This window comes from Homarus americanus, unplaced genomic scaffold (genome assembly GCF_018991925.1).
Source record: "Homarus americanus isolate GMGI-L3 unplaced genomic scaffold, GMGI_Hamer_2.0 scaffold11022, whole genome shotgun sequence".
Classification (NCBI taxonomy): domain Eukaryota; kingdom Metazoa; phylum Arthropoda; class Malacostraca; order Decapoda; family Nephropidae; genus Homarus; species Homarus americanus.
Window position 1 is genome coordinate 7,704,268 of NW_024737068.1, and position 5,271 is coordinate 7,709,538.

Genomic DNA, 5,271 nt, shown 5'->3' on the forward strand with positions numbered 1-5,271 from the left:
GGGAGAGGAAGATATAAAGGGAGGAATGTTAGAAGACAGACAAAATGGTAGAAAATTTTACTTTATAACTTCATTATTTTTTCTTTTGGATTTACACACACACACACACACACACACACACACACACACACACACACACACACACACTCGCTTTAACTAGAAACTCCAATTTGTAAAAGTTAATGACGTGTGTAAGTAGTTTAGTGTGTGGGCAGCAGTGAGAGGCGCAACACACAGCAAACACTGTCTACTACACCTGAGTATTTGTCTAACATTGCCATTACCTTATAGAGTATTTCTTTTGTGTAGCATAAATTAACATAATTGGACCTAACTTAACCTAACCCAAACTGAACTAACCTAACCTAACTTAACCTACTCTCTGTTTACTTAACTCCAACCCAACCCAACCCAACCTAACCTAACCCACCCAACCCAACCCAACCCAACCCAACCCAACCCAACCCTCTCATTCTAAACTTGTTCACTACCTAAATTAACTAAGGGTAATCTAATCTGCCCAATATAACGTGAAATATGAGTAAACACTTCATAGGACCATAGTCAATAAGATGAGCTCTAACACGGCTACTTTATAACCTAAGTTGATTATGTTTCTCATTATAAAACTTGATGTTAACTTTATGTGAATATCATATATAAGCGATGTTAAATATTCGTTAATGTGTATAAGTGAATGTTAACTTAAGATGAAACTGATTTAAGAGTGATGTTATCCTCTAAATTCCACCATAATCCATCATAATCCACCACAGTCACTACCACAATCACTACCACAATACACCACAGTCAATACCACAGTCACTACCACAGTCCACCACAGTCACTTCAACACAATGTCAACAGAAGAGAGAAACTCACAAATTGGCATCGACTTACCTGGCCAGATGGAGAAGACCAATTTACCTCACATATCAAGTGTCTCTCAAAGTTCACATTCTCTTAAATAGTTACTGTGGCTTTTACCTGGTGGATGGTTGTTGTGGTAGTGGTGGTTGTAGTAGTGGTGGCTGTTGTGGTAGTGGTGGTTGTTGTGGCTATGGTGGTATATAAGTCATAAATTATATCGATTTCAACAGGTGTACCTACAGGTATTGAAAAGGTTTCCCGGTCATATACTGTACTGTATAGAAACGAATAGGGACCAAACTTGAGTGATTATGTAAATAACCGGAGGTGATTTGTCTACTCTATGCTATAATTTAAAACATGACAATAAACAACTAAAATATTAGGTCAATACCCCCTTGTTTTTAGAGGAAATACTTATAAATATATACTTAATTTAAATAGTTATATATAATACTTTTGTGCCTCTAATATTACACAATGTAACCAACCACATATGGCGAGGTACTTTAATTTTAATTGGAATATTCATTTTTCAGCCCAGAGACGGTACCCCAAGGAGATGTAAATTCGTCCTTTGGTTGTGTTTTATATTTGGTACGGGTCGTTTGGGGGGCAGTGCTGATTAAACAATGAAAACTAGTCTTCTGGTATACATGGATGCGGTTTTGGTCAATACTGCATTCGACCAGCCTCACTACTCAACTGTAACGTCAGAAACTAGTTTATGTTATTCAGTATTTTTGTCCTGTAGCTCTTATTGCGACGCCTACCTGATGGTGGTGATGATGATGATGATGATGGTGGTGATGATGATGATGGTAGCGATGATGATGATGATGATGATGATGGCGACATTAATAACAGTTGTGGCACCATTTAAAGCTCTGTTATGATAGTATTAACAAAAATCTTATTAAAAAGTAATTTATTTTAGTTTACCTTCCAGACAGATTAACTTCTCCTAAAAACAAACAGGATATGCAGGTTTCTCCACAAAGTTAATTGAAAGTATCAAGTTCACGTAAACATTTTCATTAGATTCCCGGAAAAAGAAAAAAAAGATCTGGAAAGACGATTTAACATTTGATCCAGATTTGATTACGTTCATTTCTTAAGATAAAAGTTCATTGATTGGAGAAGGAGCAACACCTGTAAAAAAACAAGGCCAGGTGAGTTACATATAACAGGTGAGGTAACGTCAACACCTCTATTGTCAGTGTCTTAAGAGGTGTGTGATGGAGTATTATGCTCTTGAGTACGTCAAGTTTACTTCATAATTAAGAGTGTTATTGTGTTCTAGTGTATAAACCATCGTTATCAAAGGGTTAAAACTTCGTACTCAATGGGTAAAGATATCTTACTCAATAGTACTCTCCAATTTGTCATCGTATTCATGGGTAAAGATATCTTACTAGCACCCAGGAGGTTGTCATCGTACTCAGGGGGCAAACATATCTTATCCAATAGTACTCAGGAAGATTGCTATCGTACTCAATGGTGCTCAGGAGGTTCTCATCGTATTCAGATAATTTAAAAATTAAATTGTTCGCTGAGGTAAATGTATTGGAAGTGATCGAGTGTTTACCTGTTGTCAGTGTTGTCTGGTGTTAGTGTTGTCTGGTGTTAGTGTTGCCTGGTGTTAGTGTTGTCTGGTGTTAGAGTTGTCTGGTGTTAGAGTTGTCTGGTGTTAGTGTTGTCTGTTGTCAGTGTTGTCTGGTGTTAGTGTTGTCTGGTGTTAGTGTTGTCTGGTGGTTAGTGTTGTCTGGTGTTAGTGTTGCCTGTTGTCAGTGTTGTCTGGTGTTAGTGTTGCCTGTTGTCAGTGTTGTCTGGTGTTAGTGTTGTCTGGTTTTAGTGCACTAAAGTGAAGTGCACTGAAGTGTGTTGGAAGTGCACTTATAAACAAACATTTATCAACTTCATATGTATATAAAACGACATAGTAAAGATTTTGTTAGTGTGTGTGTGTGCGTGCGTGCGTGCGTGCGTGTGTGTGTGTGTGTGTGTGTGTGTGTGTGTGTGTGTGTGTGTGTGTGTGTGTGTGTGTGTGTGTGTGTGTGTGTGTGTGTGTGTGTGTGTGTGTGTGTGTGTGTGTGTGTGTAAGGCAAGGTAAGGTGGGTGTGCGTGTTCACCATCAGTGTTCAGAGTGAGGTGAGGAATGTGAAGGACGAAGAGGGTATTAGGTGAAGAGGGAGATGCTAAGGTGAAGAGGGAGGTGCCAGGGGGATGAGGCAGGTACCAGGGGGATGAGGCAGATACCAGGGGGATGAGGCAGATACCAGGGTGTGTGTGTGTGTAGAATACTATGTGCCTGGGAATTATTTAACAACTGTCCCTCACACACACACACACACACACACACACTATGCAAATCTACCAGCGCGTATTATCTTCAACACACCGTCGTAATTACCCATGAGCCACCGTTGTGTTAAACTTGTGTTCAGACTTAAGGAGAGTTTGCCTAGCTTACTTAATGGATTAATGACGTCATCCCTCAAGTGTGGCTGTAAGTGTGGTGTTGTGAGGAGAGTTTGCGAGTCTTCTTGAGAGCGGGTGGAGTTAGTTTAAGTAACTCAGGAAGCTTGAGGAGGCGGACAAGTGATTCATCTTACTTATTTTAAACTTAGTATATACAGGTGAGCATATAGCCGTGTGTGTGTGGGGGGGGGTTGTGTGTGTGTGTGTGTGTGTGTAGATCTTCATTAATAAAAGCATACCCAACATTCCTTCACGCGCACACTACGATACTGAAACACACTTGAATATTTACGTACTATCGATGCACACACACACACACACACACACACACACACTGTTATACACTATACTTGTGACTCAGTATATCTTCTCCAGGAAATATTATTAAATATGAAAAAATTCCAAACCAATATTTTGTGTGTGAAATATGGTATAGCCAGGAAGTATATATTAACATTCTCCCCCTCTCTCTCTCTCTCTCTCTCTCTCTCTCTCTCTCTCTCTCTCTCTCTCTCTCTCTCTCTCTCTCTCTCTCTCTCTCTCTCTCTCTCTCTCTCTTTCTTCTCTCTCTTCTTTCTCTCTCTCTTCTTTCTTTCTCTCTCTCTCTCTTTCTCTCTCTCTCTCTCTCTCTCTCTCTCTCTCTCTCTAAGTACACGTTCTCAAAACATCACTCACACCAAACATCCCTTATCAAGACATTTACAATACAGTGAACGTGACAAGTGAGAAATGACTATTGGGTTGTTGAAGTGTCGAGTGTATGTAAATTACGGCAAATATCCCCTTGGAAATATAGCATAGCACAGATAGTTATGATAATATGCTCACATTCCGAGTCGAACTCCCCTGTCTGTGTCCTGATAGCAGTCCAATATATATATGTCAGCATACCTGTCATTCTAGGACATACCTCAAGAGCAGGGAGGGGGGGGGGGTGTTCTGTAGGTTATATAGCCAGTCTGTTCCTAGCACCGTGTAGCCTGAGGGGAAGAGGGTGAGGTGGGAGTGAGAGGTTAGGAAAGGGAAGGGAATGTATGTTGAATAGGAGAGGTGGAGGGAGAGAGAGAAAGGTGAAGGAGAGATTGAGAGAAGTGGAGGGAGAGGAAGAGGGAAGGGAAACAAGTAAGAAGGGGAGAATTATGAGAGATATCTAAGGAAAAGGGGGAAGCTAACAAGAAGGAGATGGGATGGATGAGGTACCTTCCATCACAAGAAGTCATTCGGGGTATTATGCTAATGATAGGAACAAATAGGAAAATAAGAGAGAGAAAAAAGCAATAAAAAGGGAAAAATAAAATAGAGATGAAACTATGATATATATATACACACCAATAATTAGACAATGAAATAAAAGGGACATAGATAACAGAGGAAAACGGAAACGAAGGCATAAATGCAATCAATTGGACAATAAGTACGCGGAAAGTGAGAGGGAGAAGAGATAAAAAAGGCAAGAAGGATAATGGCAGGTAAAGGAAGGGGGTGATAACTAAACTGGAAATTAAGAATGTAAATCGTGCAAAGTGATGATGAAGGGTTAAAAGGAATGAGAATAATAAATGATAACTTAAACGAGATAAAGTGAGGAACAGAGTCAGATGATGAGAAGATAAGAATGATGTGAAGATAAGATTATGAAAGAGAGAGAGAGAGAGAAGAATTGATAGGTAAATAGAGAGAACGAGAGAGATCCAATTATTAATAACCCGATTAGTTAGGATATCTCTTTTTAGAACCTCATTTTTGTTTGGGGGGGGGGGCAAAGAGTTAAGACGTAATGTTTCCAGAGATCAGAAGAGCTGACGTAATCCACTTAAGGTCTGAGAGGAAGAACTCTAAACGGACCCAAGAACCTGAAGATCCATTTTGTTGAGGTCCTCCTCCTCCTCCTCCTCAGGGTCATTCGAAGACAATGTGTTC